The sequence below is a fragment of the Myxocyprinus asiaticus genome, chromosome 37, assembly GCF_019703515.2.
Source record: "Myxocyprinus asiaticus isolate MX2 ecotype Aquarium Trade chromosome 37, UBuf_Myxa_2, whole genome shotgun sequence".
Lineage (NCBI taxonomy): Eukaryota > Metazoa > Chordata > Actinopteri > Cypriniformes > Catostomidae > Myxocyprinus > Myxocyprinus asiaticus.
The window spans coordinates 42,633,819-42,649,833 of NC_059380.1; positions in this window are offsets into that span (position 1 = coordinate 42,633,819).

Here is a 16,015-nt window from a genome sequence, read left to right on the forward strand (position 1 = left end):
ACTGCTAGCAATGCTTTTAAACCACTCAAAACACCTTAGCAACAAGGTCCCAACACCATAGCAACCACCCAGAACACCTTAGCAACACCCTAGAAACTGTTAGCAATGCTGTTGTACCACCCAAAACACCTTAGCAAAAACCCATAACACCCTAGCAACCATCCAAAACACCTTAGCAACACCCTAGAAATGGTTAGCAATGCTGTTACACCACTCAAAACACCTTAGCAACCACCCAGAACACCTTAGCAACACCCTAGAAACTGGTATCAATGATGTTACACCACTCAAAACACCTTAGCAACAACCCAAAACACCCTAGCAACCACACAGAACACCTTAGCAACACCCTAGAAACTGTTAGCAATGCTGTAACACCACTAAAAACACCTTATCCACCACTCACAATACCCTAGCAACCTCTCAGGACACTTTATAAACCCCCTGCAATGCCCTAGTGTAACCGGTCCTGCTTGACCAATTCCAAGCGGGATTTGAACTGGTGTCAGCCGGCATGGGAGGTGGGCGCACTAATGAGGAGGCTAAAGGCTATAGCCCCTAGTGTCAGTTGCTAGTGCACCTCTTGAGGCCAGGGGAGTGAGGTTTACACATACCGCACAGCTATCACTAACCAGCTGGCTCCCGTTGCACTAACAACCACCCAGAATACCGTAGCAACACCCTAGAAACTGTTAGCAATGCTGTTACACCACTCAACACGCATTAGCAACTGCCTACAAAACCCTAGCAACCACCAGAACACCTAGCAACACCCTAGAAACTGTTAGCAATGCTGTTACACCACCCAAAACACCTTAGCAACAGCCCACAAGACCCTCGCAACCACTCAGTACACCATGGTAGCACCCTATAAACTGCTAGCAGTGTATAAAATCACTCAGAACACCATAGCAACTGACTGCAACACACTAGCAACCACCCAGAACACACTAGACACTCCATAGCAATGCTGTAAAACCACTGATTACACATTAGCTACCGTCCAAACGCACTAGCAACCACCCAGAACACCCTAGCAACACCCTAGAAACTGCTAGAAATGCTACAAAACCACTTGGATCACCCTAGAAACCACACAGCAATGCAGTTAAACCACTCAGATTTACACGAAAGCGACCACTATGAACATCTTAGCAACACCCTAGAAACTTGGGCAAGCACCACTTCCTTCAGAATAAGTAAAAATCTATTTAAAAATGATGACAGCTGCACATGGACTCATTACTTAACTGAATTTATGAACAGTCCAGAGAAAGAATGACAGGACGTCAAGTGGTTTTCTTGGCGGTATAATGATTATTTTGTGAGGACTAGAGGGAGCTTTACCTCACAGTGAGAGTCTAAACAATATATAATGTCTCACTTTGCTTCGGGGTACAGAAGTGATAAAGAAATTTTACAGAAGTCTGTAATTTCCATTCAGTGGATATTACTTGTACAGTACAGAGAGAAGACACATTTTCCATGTCGCAGATAAGAGACGGGATGGTTTTTGTAGCGGCGGTGAGGTGTGTTGTGTACATGCAGTGTAATGGGCCATAAAGCTGCACGCTGACTGAATAATTCAGTTGTTGAATTTGAATCGTGCTGCTTGTTTGGAGAGATTTGCGTGGATTCCATTTATGTTTTATTAAGCACATGCCATCCGGACAAGCGTCTTGATAGTAAAGAAGTGTCTCTCTCTCTGTCTTAGGACACACGGCTCGTCTGCATGCAACACGTGTCTTTAGCGTGTGTTCAGGGCGTTCCGTTTCCGCCCATCAGAGTCTGAGGATGAATGCTGAATTACAGATCATCAGTGATCAGTCTGTCTGGCTCTTCCCTGTGTGAACATTTTGTAGATTTGGGACACATTTGTTTCGAGAAGTGAGTTAATTCTGACAAAACCTCTCTCTGAGGACAATCGTGTTTTCTTACAGGGCTAAGGTTACTGTCCATTATATTGTCCCATTTAGATAGCTGAGTAAACGTGTGTGTGTTTGTCTTTGAGGCAGAACTCTTCAGAACATCTGCTACTGTCACACAGACTGAATCACCAACAACATCATCCATTCATACGGTCTCATTTAAACCTTCTAGTTTTAGGATTTTGTATCGTTCTAAACTGAAATGTTCTGGCATGTTTCAGATTCTGCACTATTTTTAGGTGACTAATATAATGCCATTGATCATGTGAACTCTTTACACCGATTCTCAGATTAAAGCTCTTTGAAACATTCTCAAATCATGCTGAAGAACGTGATCATCAGATTTTGTCCATGCGCATGTTTTCCTATTGCACCACACTGTAGATAAACTTGCATGTAGAAATAACTCAGAGTTCAGAGTATTTCTGAAAGCATTATAATGCATGTAATATCATTTGTTTGGTTTATTTTTGACATGCTTTATCTTCATAATACTCTGGCCAGATTGAGGGTATTAATTATATCCAAGTCCTTTTCTGTTCATAGAGATTAATGCTCGAGTCCAGATGCTTTTCCCCATAAAATCAAGTGCTGCTGCAACAATATAGAGGACATGAGATCATGGGAAATCAAAAGCATCTCAGGATGCACCTCATGAAGTAAATGACGTAACTTTTTTATTACGTGTCCTGGCAGTTTCGATGTGAAATGTCCACTAGGGGTGTGCAGCAAAGCCATTATCTGTATTTGTATCTGTTCATATGACAAAATGATCTGTATCTGCTTTTTGGATAATCAGTCATAAAATTGTTTTCATATTATTTGGATGAATCTGTAATTAGTTTTGAAGTCATTATTCGTGCCTTTCCGAATAAGGTATTGGGCTTCGGGCACATCCCTCATGTCCACTGTGTGGCGCTGAAAGTGAGTGAAATGTTCTCCCAAACAGATGAGGATTTTAAAGTTCTTGCTATATGGAGTTTGTAGTTAAAATGAGTCGTGCAATAGTAAAAGAGTTTACTATAGCACGAGCAAGAGATGTCATAAGATAGTGTTGTGTGAGGAACAGAGTGAACAGTAAGGGTTTCTGAACTGATAATCTGCCGTTTTACTTGTGATTTGTGTGAAAGTGTGTAAAAGTCATTATTGCTGTAGCACCTCTAGTGTTCATTTCACTAGGAAACTGACACCATACGTACAACGAGACTCGTAAAAATTCTTTAGCAAAAATGTAGAAAGAGTAACGTGATTCTATAAGACCATGTAGCTTGAAACAATGACGTGAGTGTGCAGAGCTGTATATAATATTTGTTCATGACCTATTAATGAACATTATTAACATGCATTAACAATTGATTGTGTTATTTGATGGGGAAACGAAGTGTGTGCATCAGAAGTCACTAATCGCTCATTAGTGCTGACCAGCCGCTGTCAGACCTGCAGGAGTTCAGCGACTCGCATCACTCGACCGCAATAAACCCCCGATACCCTCAGTCACGCAGCTCTTAAAGACAGACAGTACTGTGTTTGAGGTATGAATGGGATTGTTTGGCTGATTTTATGATGTCATCACATGTATTGATGTGAAATCACTTCAGTCACTATAAAGCCCATATGCAGTTGGGTTTATAAAGCACCCGCTGCTCTCCTGTGTGCGGGATACACGTCAGACCCTGGACGATCAGATATCAACAGCATGTTTTATTTAATTGTTGTGATCGAGTCGTTCTCTCGAGGTGAGTGACTGCTGTTTCCTGCAAAGTGAGGTGGAGGTTTGTGTTTGTGATTGTAGCGAGTGAATCATGCAGTCAAAAATGATTTGCAATTTCTCTTTTATTTTTTTTTCTCCATAACAGATATGAGTGATTCCATGCTGTGTGTAATATTTGACATGCAGTACATAAAGTGTGGTCCAAAAGTCTGAGCATCATCGTAATTTAAGTGAAATTTTGAATTGGAAATGCACATGATTTTCAGAATTGTTTTGTTTTTGTTTTCTGTCCCTTTTGCTTCAGTGACTTCTCCAGCTGAGTATTGGTTGCTCTTTATTGTAACGCTGATTTGGAAGAAAAGCATTAAACAAATAACTAACATATACTGTGGGATCTATTTTCGTGAACACGCAATGACCGTTCGCTACATCTTATCCAATTTTTGGAGAGTGCTAATTTTAAGTGCAATTTTCGTGCCAGCTCAAACTACAAGTGGGCATGGGTGGGAGTGTTCGTGCCATCTGTGGGTGTATGCACACAAACTGTGTGTGTACTGAATATTAAACGAAGTGGAGCAAAGCGCAATTTGCTGTTTTCCTGAGAAATAGTTAATTGCGCTAATGTTTATTACGTTTCAATACCACGTCTGATTTCAGCACAAAGTTTAAATTCAGTTCCTGCATTTGCAGTTTGAAGATTCCACCAGCAGCTGTTAATAAAGTTCATGTCCAAACAATTGCAGTTTTTTGGGGTAATCGCTTGAGTTTTGTATTAAACTTTCTAGAGATCATGGTTTATTTTTTCAATTATTTTTATTGTTATGTTTATATGTATTATTATTATTGTATATTTACAAATGTATTTATGGTTTAATTTGTAGCCTACTAGAACTTTTCCACCTGTTGTTGAGATTGCAGTCACTGCAAAGGAGGCTGGTGGACTAAAATGTTTGGAATGGGGTTGAATTTTGTACCACTGTTATTTTTATTATATTTTCGTTTCGTTTAAAGTGTAATTTGAATTTAGAAATATTTTTGGTTTATTTTTTTCATGTTTGAATACTTGTATTTGATTTTTTAAAATCAAAATTGATCAGTAGAATTGAAGTGCCGATACAATCACTGTCAACACTAGCCATGATTTGTGTGTTAGCAGATGAAAATGATTAAGAATACTTACATTCCCTTTAATTTAACTGAGCGTACATCCAAATTCAGGAGCGAATCACATTTTCTATGAGTATAAAAGGAGTGTGTCACTGTCATAGATGCCTGACAATCATCAAGGACGCAGTTAATGCACAAAGAACATCATTTTTAGTTCATCTAATTCATTGCATACAGTCCATTTACACTACCAACTTCTTATGAATGTGCTGTCTTTGTTTATATCACTGGTGTTTGACAGGGAATGGACTATATATTAGAGTGCAGACGGATCAATAACCGGAGAAGAACCTCAGAATTTAACTACACTTGACCCAGCCCATTTGTGCATTGCGTGAGCAATTTCACCAAACACACTTGCGCTTAAACTCAGCGCATGCTTGCACGAAAATACCAAAACTTCATGGCGATGCCCTCTGACTTTGTGCTTATGACTTATGGCATAGTGCTGCGCTTTCTTAGTAGACTAATGTAATGTGTAATGACTGCTGAAAATGGGGCTTTGACATCGAATTTGAAAATAAATAATTTTTAAAAAATGTTACTCAAAACAGTAATAATAATTAACAAATGTACTAACGTTTTTGGCAGTATTTATTTATTTTTTTCAATTCAATTCAATTTAAGGCATCACACATCAATTTCTTCTGAAAAAAAAATATTGGAGTTTTCAAATGTTTGAACGGTAGTGTATAGTTGAGAAAAATCCCATATTTTCAGACTTTTGCTCTGTATGTCAAGAACACGTCGAGATCTCCTTCAATGTCACATCATAACTGACACGCAGCTTATGTGATGATGTGATTTATCAGAAAATATTATTTTGCTCTTTAAGCCTGTAAACGCTTATCTACTGGAGAAAATACCACAGTATCAGCTTCATCTGCAGAGCAAATGCTGACAGGTCTCACTCTCTCTGTCTGTCTCTCTGTCTGTCTCACCTCTACAATATGCTGGTGGATAATGCCAAAAAGAATAATTCAGGTTGCAGCAGCGGCAGGTCTTGCGTGGGTGAACTGAAGGTAGATGCAGGTCTCGCTACAGTTTCTCTGAAATAGAAATGTTAATGACTGGCAAAGGCAGCTGGCACATTCATTTTTCACCCAGAGAGAGAGAGATAGAGAGATAATCATGTGAAACTCTCTTTTTTTGCAGTGCACAACCAATCGTGTGAGAGAATGCAATTCACTGAGAGACTCAGCGGGATTTACCTTTCTGCTGAAAGCTGATGATTATGAAAATAAGAATTTAAATGAATTTAAACTGTGCACAAGACATTGTTTTAATATATATATATATATATATATATATATATATATATATATATATATATATATATATATATAATGAATAAAATGCATTTACTCTGCTCAAGAGTTCAGCATGAAATCATGAAGACTTAAAACACATGGTTTACACCTTACAAGGGATAACTGTAAAATTATGAAGCAATTAAAGACATTTACACAAGAAGAAACAGCGGCTGCTACGAGAGCTCAAGAGGACTGCTGCAAACTAATTCTTAATGTGATAAACACAATATAAAACAGCTGGTATATCAATGCATAAGTGAATTCATATAGGCCCACAACAAGAACACACAGGCTTATTCATTTTAAAAGATTACATTTATTTAAAATATAAACACTTTTATATTTATTTGAATTGAAAACTTTATATATCATTTAAAACTATTACAAATAAATACAAGCTACTATTGATTACACAACGAATAGAGACTATAAAGATGAATATTCTCTCTAAGTCTAATTTCCTTTTTTTAAATCTATCAGTTAGTATATCAAAATGTGTTTTTAGACTATGGAATAAACTACTTTGTAAATATATATGGATAATAGGAAACCTAGAATTAGTCTTAAAATTCTTAAGTTGTCAAAAAGGCTTGGAGGACTAGAATTACCAAATTTAATAAATTATTATAAAGCTGCCCAAATCCAACCTAAATTGATTTGGATGAAAAAAGAATCTAAACTTTCTTAACTTTCTTTCCACTTAATTTGAAATAAAATATAACACGTAAATGAATGAATTACACATGTTATTTGTAGAATATGTTGTGAATGGTTATTTGATACGATTATTCAATATAACATTTTATTTTTTTATTTCTCTCTCTCTTTTTTTAGTAAAAAATAATTAAAAATAAATAAATAAAAATAAAAAAAGGCTTCTATTGATTAATTAAAAAGTGAGCACTTGCAATACTGTATGCAAAAAATTGCCATGCAATAAGACATTTTTGTTATTTTTATATAAGAAATATTTTGTGTACTGATTATATTGCTTATTGCTTATATTATTATAACTTAGTAAAATACTGTATGTTCCCTATCTGTCACTCACTCGACGTTGTGTCGATGTAGTGACACTAGGGGTCACTCTTGGGAGCCCCAAACACCTCTGCTTTTTTCTAAAAAGGCCAATGAGAATTGGCGAGTGGAATTTGCATGCCACTCCCCCGGACATATGGGTATAAAAGGAGCTGGTATGCAACCACTCATTTAGATTTTCTCTTCGGAGCCGAGCGGTTCTATTCATTGAGCTGAATTCATCCGCCGAGTTCATTCACCTCTCTCTGCTGGATCTTACGCCGCATTTCAGCGGCTTCTCCCCCTCTGCATCTGTGGTTTGCAGAGAACGCCCCTGGGCGCTTCGACAGAACATTTAAAAGAGTATATTCTAAAAGAGTATATTTTTTTCTGAAAGAGCGGCACACACGGAACGTCTTTTTAAAGACGCATCTTTTTAAAGATGCCTTTCCGTTTGTGTGTTATTCCTGGTTGCGGTTGTTATCTCTCTGCTTCCGACGGCCACGATCGCTGTCTTAAAAATGCATTCTAGCAAGCGTCCAACATCTAGATTGGTTCGCGGTGGTAGACCTGAAGGACGCGTACTTCCACGTCTCGGTCCTACCTCGGCATACCAGTACAAGGTCCTCCCCTTCGGCCTGTCCTTGTCTCCTCGCGTCTTCATGAAGGTTGCGGAGGCAGCCCTTGCCCCGCTAAGGGAAGTGGGCATCCACATTCTCAACTTTCTCGATGACTGGCTGATCTTAGCTCACTCTCGAGAGTTGCTATGCACACACAGGGACCTTGTGCTTCGGCATCTCAGCCGACTGGGGCTTCGGGTCAACTGGGAAAAGAGCAAGCTCTCCCCGGTTCAGAACATCTCTTTTCTCGGTCTGGAGTTGGACTCTGAGCACGCACAGTCGGTGCTGAACTGTCTGAAGGTGTTCAGATGGAGAACAGCGGTTCCACTGAAACACTTTCAGAGGCTCCTGGGGCATATGGCATCCTCAGCGGCGGCCACACCGCTCGGGTTGATGCATATGAGACCGCTTCACCACTGGCTTCAGACTTGAGTCCCGAGATGGGCATGGCACCGTGGGACACATCGCGTGACCATCACACCAGTCTGTCGCTGCCTCTTCAGCCCTTGGACCGACCTGGCATTTCTATGGGCAGGGGTTCCCCTAGAGCAGGTCTCCAGGCGCATCGTGGTTACAACAGACACCTCCAAGATGGGCTGGGGCACCGTATGCAACGGGCACACAGCCTCCAGCTCTTGGACTGGCCTGCGGCTGCATTGGCACATCAACTGCCTAGAGTTGTTGGCAGTACTGCTCGCCTTGCGGAGGTTTTGGCCGTTGATCCAGGGCAAGCACATGTTGGTCCGGATGGACAACACAGCGACGGTAGCTTACATCAACCGCCAAGGCGGTCTACGCTCCCTTTGCATGTCATAACTCGCCCACCGTCTCCTCCTCTGGAGTCAGCAGCGCCTCAAGTCGCTACGAGCCACTCACATTCCGAGCGACCTCAACACCGCAGCGGACGTGCTGTCACGTGAGGTTACCCTCAGGGGAGAGTGGAGACTCCACCCTCAGGTGGTCCAGCTGATTTGGAGTCGATTCGGTCGAGCACAGGTAGACCTGTTTGCTTCCCGGGAATCCTCCCACTGCCCGCTTTGGTAAGCCCGGACCGAGGCACCTCTCGGTATAGACACGTTGGCACACAGCTGGCACTCTGGACAATGCAAGTAGGGGAGGACAGGGAGCAAGTCATCCTAGTAGCACCCTACTGGCCCACCCAGACATGGTTCTCGGATCTCACGCTCCTCGTGACAGCCCCCCCCCCCCGAATTCCCCTGAGGAAGGACCTTCTTTCTCAGGGACGGAGCACCATCTGGCACCCGTGACCAGACCTCTGGAATCTCCACGTCTGGCCCTTGGACGGGACATGGAGGACTTAAGTGGCCTACCGCCTGCGGTGGTAGACACGATCACTCAGGCTAGGGCTCCCTCTACAAGGTGCCTGTATGCCTTGAAGTGATGTCTGTTCACTAATTGGTGTTCTTCCCGACGCAAAGACCCCCAGAGATGTGCAGTCGGATCGGTGCTTTCCTTCATGCAGGAGAGGTTGGAGGGGCGGCTGTCCCCCTCCACCTTGAAAGTGTATGTAGCCACTATTTTGGCTCATCACGATGTGGTAGATGGTAAGTACTTGGGGAAGCACGACTTGATCATCAGGTTCCTGAGAGGCGCTAGGAGGTTGAACCCCTCTAGACCGTGCCTTGTTCCCCCGTGGGACCTCTCTGTAGTCCTTCAGGGTCTACGGGGAGCTCCCTTTGAGCCCTTGGAATCAGCTGAGCATAAGGCACTCTCTTTTAAGACTGTCCTCCTGACTGCGCTCACTTCCATCAAGAGGGTAGGGGACCTGCAAGCGTTCTCTGTCAGTGAATTGTGCCTGGAGTGTGGTCCAGGTTAATCTCACATGATCCTGAGACCCCAACCAGGCTATATGCCCAAGGTTCCCACAACCCCTTTTAGGGATCAGGTGGTGAACCTGCAAGCGCTGCCCCAGGAGGAGGCAGACCCAGCCTTAGCATTGCTGTGTCCGGTGTGAGCTTTACGCATCTATTTGGATCGCACGCAGAGCTTTAGATGCTCTGAGCATCTCTTTGTCTGCTTTGGTGGACGGCGGAAAGGAAGTGCTGTCTCCAAACAGAGGATCACCCAATGGGTCATTAAGGCCATCGCTATTGCATATCAAGCTCAGGACGTGCCACCCCCTGCAGGGTTACGAGCCCACTCTACCAGGAGTGTGGTGGCCTCCTGGGCCATGGCCAGTGGCGCCTCTTTGGCAGACATCTGCAGAGCAGCGGGCTGGGCAACACCCAACACCTTTGCGAGGTTCTACAATCTCTGGGTTGAGTCGGTTTTGTCCCGTGTAGTGGAAGGCACAAGCAGGTAAGTTCCAGGACAGCTGGCCAGGTGTACCGCTTGCACATAGTGCCTTTCCACTGCCTTGAGGGGAAGACGTGTGTTCTTGGCTCCTAGTAGTGTTCACAGACTGTGATCCCTGGATGACTTCCTCCTTAGCCCTGTGGCAGTCGAGTTTGCGGAGAAACTCGCTGCCGGCTAAGTAAGTGTGCTGGTAAGGCCCTGTACTGAGGTAGGTGCTCTGCATGCGGTGGTTCCCCATAGGTAACCCCATGTGTTTTATCTTCCATAAAATCGTTTCCCTCTTGGTAAACTACATCCTTCTTGAGCAGAGGGCCCTCTGCTCCAGTCGCCATGCTTGTAGAAACTCCTCCCCCCTTGGGTAGGACCTACCATGCGACTCTCCACATGACATATTTCCGACAAGACTCGGTAAGACCATGTGATGTATTTCCACTTGAAGTACCCCCCCCCCCTTCTCTGGGCGGGGTGTGGTCTCCGCGGTGTCTTCCCCTTGGGAGTGACACCCCCCAGACACCGACACTTATGGCTCCCAGTCCATTAACAAATTCCACTCTTTTCTGGGAGAAAAGAAAGGGAAAAGAGGCCTCGGCTGGGCTAGCCTGTCCCTATAGTTGGGCAGTCGACTTGTTCCTAATGGACCGTTCAACGCTCATAAGAGCGTTTGGGGAGGTTACGTGACGGCCTGGTGTGCTGGCTACGAGGCACACAGCAGTCTGCCCATCACACACTGCCAATTCATGCAACACAGTTCAGCGAGTTGTGGCGTTTTGTATAGGGACCCCTAGTGTCACTACATCGACACAACGTCGAGTGAGTGACAGATAGGGAACATCATGGTTACTTTCGTAACCTCCCTTCCCTGATGGAGGGAACGAGATGTTGTGTCCCTCTTGCCACAACGCTGAACTACCTGCTGAAATGGCCGGGACCTGGTCTCGGCTCCTCAGCACAAAACCTGAATGAGTGGTTGCATACCAGCTCCTTTTATACCCGTATGTCTGGGGGAGTGGCATGCAAATTCCACTTGCCAATTCTCATTGGCCTTTTTTCAAAAAAGCAGAGGTGTTTGGGGCTCCCAAGAGTGACCCCTAGTGTCACAACATCGACACAACATCTCGTTCCCTCCATCAGGGAACGGAGGTCACAAAAGTAACCATGACGTTCATCTTTATGAAAGAAAGAAGGTGTATGGGTGGTGTTCACCCCTTTCCATAGCAATCTTGAGCTTTTAATATTTTAAAAACTATTATTTTTTCAGGTATCATATTAATCCATCTTACTGGCTGTTTTATAGATTGCCTAATATAGTATTTTTATATTTTTTGCTATGGCTAAAGAAGGTATATCGAAAAGCAGTTACATTTTAAATAAAACACAACACTCTAACTATCTGCCTAAAATCTACATTTAGATTCTCAAATAAATAATTTATCATGAAGAGTCGATTTTGTGTATTTCTTAGATTTTATTTGTAAAGTGTGCTTTAAGAGACACAGGGGAGTGAATTGATTACATCAGAGATGCCATGTTACTCATAGCTGATTGGTTCAGCACCTGCTACGGAGCAGATTAGCCGTGTAGTGTAAGTTGCTATGGTGATGAACACTGCTAAAAGCCGACCAACTTTCATGGTACTTAAAACCTGTGGTTGAGGCAAACTAAACTAACACTTACCTGGCTAGCCACTGAAACCGACTTCATGGTACAGGCCTCAGGTCTCATGTCAAGTCGTCATTAATGTACAAGATAATGAAATTGAACGAGTTTGCTCAAAACTTTCGACTTCTACTCCTACAGTAACAATGTTATTACGATTTTTCCTAAGTTAATCTGCAACCCAAACCGTAACCCTAACCGGAATGAGTCAAGGGAAGCGTATTACAGGTGATTGACATCAGTCATTTGTATTGTATGAATATATGGAATGAATTACGAAATTTGTTTTCAGACTTCACATATTTTCGCTGCCTCGTGAAAAACTATAAGGCATACGATATTTTACGATTTCACTATCTTGTAAAATATAGTTATGATTTTGCCAACTCATACAAATTATTATGAGATGTCATGACCTAAGTTGCATTATATCTAACAATTTCGCCATCTCAAACAATGATTACGAGTTTGCCCTCTTGAAGAAATTATTATGATTTGTGATCAGCTCAGCCCTATGTCATACGATTTCTTACGATTTCGCCTATTCAAATCTTACAAATCTTATAATTCGTACGAGATGGTCAGGGCTAGGGTACCTAACCTAACCCACACTATTTCTTAGGCTGAGGCCTTGTCAAATTCACATCCCTATCGCCATGGCTTTTCTTCAAAGCTTATGTAATATTTTTATAGTTTTGGCAGATCCAATCAGACTGTTGATGTGTAAATAGGCGGGCTGTGAGGCCAGTGCTGTTTACACCTATTGCGAATAATGAGTGGAGATGCAGAGCCTATGGTAGGGCCACAGGGCCCTATGCAGCCGCTTAATAGGTAGGGCCGGCGGAGGAGATGGCGAAATCCAGCCTGATCGCAAAGTGAAATTGGAAAGAGAAGGTTAATTTTTTTTTTTAAAGCAAAAATTGGTATATACTTACCGAAATTTAAATCACTGCCCCCACTGGCCAAATCGGTATGTGTTGTAGGGCGAATAGGCATGTGTGAGCTCCATTTATGTCCATTTATGTTTGCTCATGTTTGAGTAAACCTTTCTGTCTCTGGCCGAGTCTTTCTCAGGGTAACAGAATTTTTCAAATTTAATGGGAAATAGAGGAAGAATTGAAGTGCAGACGAGCTAAAGAGGGAAACACAGCAGCAATCTGATATAAACACAACGTATTGTGCAACTCTTGTGTTTCCATGCCAGAGAGAGACAGAAAGCCAGCTGCTGGTCTCTCCTCTTTATTCTCTCTCTCATTCTCTACCAGCAATGATCTGGAAACACTCTGACATCTTTAGAAACTCATGTGTGGCTGGAAATAAACAGTAAATGAGAGCTGCAGGACTGTCATTGGTCGGAATCACATGAAGGATTTTCTGTAGGTGAAGCCGACACTCAATCTGAAGCCCAACACAACAATTATAAGCAAGAACGGTTTCCTTGGAAACAACAGAGCCATGTCGTGCATATTTAAATGTGCTGCATGTGTTGAAGCTTGAAGCACTAAACTGTCATATTGTGGGATTGTAAATTGTGTCAAATCTTTAAGCCTGTTATCCATGTTAATGTTCTTGTGTGTGTGTGTGTGTGTGTGTGTGTGTGTATCATTTGTGACTGCAGTGAAACTACATACAGATTCAAACTGAGTTTTTGGAAGGTATAGAGGAGATATAGAGAGGAAACTTTATGCATACTATGTAGTCTGTTAAACAACATCACCTTGCTTTAATGCGATAGAAACACATTCCGGAGCTGCGCACGCACACCAGTGGCCTATTTCACAAAGCAGGATTAAGTAGCTAGATAGATAAGTTTAAGCAAACTCTGAATTCACGGTACCAGTAAAGTGGATAGGCTTTCATTGGGGGTCATCGCCATAGTAACATATGGTAATTGGCTAACCTGCTCCAGGACAGGTTATGTTCCTGATCAGAGATCTCATCCAGATTCTGGACCAATCAGCTCTGAGCAAAGAGACAGTCACTCCCACCAGTATCTCTCACTCCAATTTAAAGTGCACTTGAACTAGACAACTTTAGAAATTTACAAAATAAGCTATTTATGATCATTATTTATTGCAAGAAATATATTTCTGGCAGTCTTGCATTTGTTTAAAGACACTTTAATGTTTTCCCAATCATTTCCCCACACTTGCCATAAAATATGCATGAATAAATAAACCTATAATAATTATATAATTTCAAGTAAGGTATTAATAGAATATTACTTTAAAATATAAAAACGTGATGACTCCACAGTATACTGTAGATATATCAGAAGTGTGAATGCCACCCAAACCCCTTATTAGGATTTGCAGGCAGAGATGCCATGAACATACCGTATTTCACTTGAAGTTCAATAAAAGCACACTAGCACACCAGATATGTCTTTATTGTGTCTTATGCTGCTAGAAAGAAAGAACAAATAAGTCTTTATTAGTGCATACCATCTACTCATTTTCCAATTGCTCACATTTTAAATATTCGATAGTGTATTCATGTCTAATAGTATTAAATTATATTAAGTTAGTAATTTAAATGAATACTAAAGCTTTTAATTTAAATTTTTTTGTAAATCAACTTTGAAACCGTTCAACCAGCCCGTGCATGCTGGGAACACCAGCTTTAAAAATAAAGGTAAAATGTACTTATTTACTCAAATAAACATGACAAGGTTTTATAGCTGATGATGTATTGTAAAGATAAAAAACAATCATAAATAATATTCACTTATAAGCTTGAGCATTTGCATGTTTGAATTGAGTACAATGTAAAATTTACTTCATTTCAAGTTCATGCTTGAACAAATGTATTCAGTGTAGGAAGTGAATATTTGCTTTACCACAGAATCATTTGTTTCAGTGCACACAATCCAAAACTGGAATGGCATCACTCTTTCCAGACACTTTTTTTATTTTATTTTTTTTAATTGCTGCGTATATTTGTATTGATTTGACTCAACCAATGGTGTGAGTTTGGGGGCGGGACTATCTGATGTTCAACCAATGGAAACATGAGAGAGTTTTCTGATTCTGTTTTCTCTTAAAATGACACTTCAGATGATAATGATGTTTCATATATTGGTGTAAGATGAAGGCAGCGATTGTATTCTCACCCTAAGAACACACACGAGTGCCCGGCTGACGTGTATTTTGAGTGTCATTTGAGGGCAGGTCTACAGATGTTTATAACATATGGTTGAGGAGGAGGGCAGCGATGAAATCTATTGGCTGCAGATACAGAACTGACAATCAAATTGATTTTTGGCAGACGATGGCTATTCTGGATGTTCTTGGACAAATTTGCAATGCAGGAACACATATTAAATACTGTATATGAAGACATATATTTGACTAGAGTAATCCTAGATGACACTACTGCTTTAGATAGAGATTTCTATTGCATTTGAAAGAACTTCTGATGCCACATGCAAATGCACTTGTTTTTAGACCAATTATTTATCATGTGTCATTGATATATGATAAGATGAGACACAGTAGATGAAACATCTTATGGTTATACACTACCGGTCAAAAGTTTGGATCAAAACTTCAAAATAACACTATTTTATTATATGTAATATTCACAGAAAAGGTAAACAAATCAAAACTGTTGTATTTAAAGCATTTAAGCATTCGTGTCATTCTGTGTCGACTCAACCAGAGGTCTCCAGATCAGTTTGATCAAAATGTTTTACGGGTAAAAACAAACAAACACACAACCTAACCGAGACCCCCGCGTGACTGCTGTGTGCATTTTCCATTTCCCTTTTTGATTTGTAACTAGTTGCACCTAATAAACAAGCAAAAAAATGAAATAAAAAAAAAAATTCTAGAGCAAATCATTTTTCTAAAAATGTATGTCCTCATATGTGGACAGTGAGACTAAGTTGTGAAATTTAAATAATACCAAGCTATTGAAAGTCAGATATCTTTCATTAAATCATTTATTATGTTTCCAGGAGTGTTGATTATTCATGTTTTTGAGACGTTACAGACATTACAGCTGATTTTCATTTTCCACATATGTGGACATCATGTTTATCAGTGCGCTGATGTGTGAGAATGAATGGATTTTTTAAAGCAGCATATCAAATGAAACTAGAGACGCTACTTTTTACAAACTTAAACAGGTTTAAATCAGAAAACTTAGAGGTTTCTTACCAGAGGTACTTTGGTTGGTGCTGCACCAGTAGAAGCACTTCACGGAAATCAACATCATGCTGTTGTGTTGCATGATGCGTTGCGTCAGAAGTTTGTGAACAGTATCCAATCAATTTTAATTCATTTA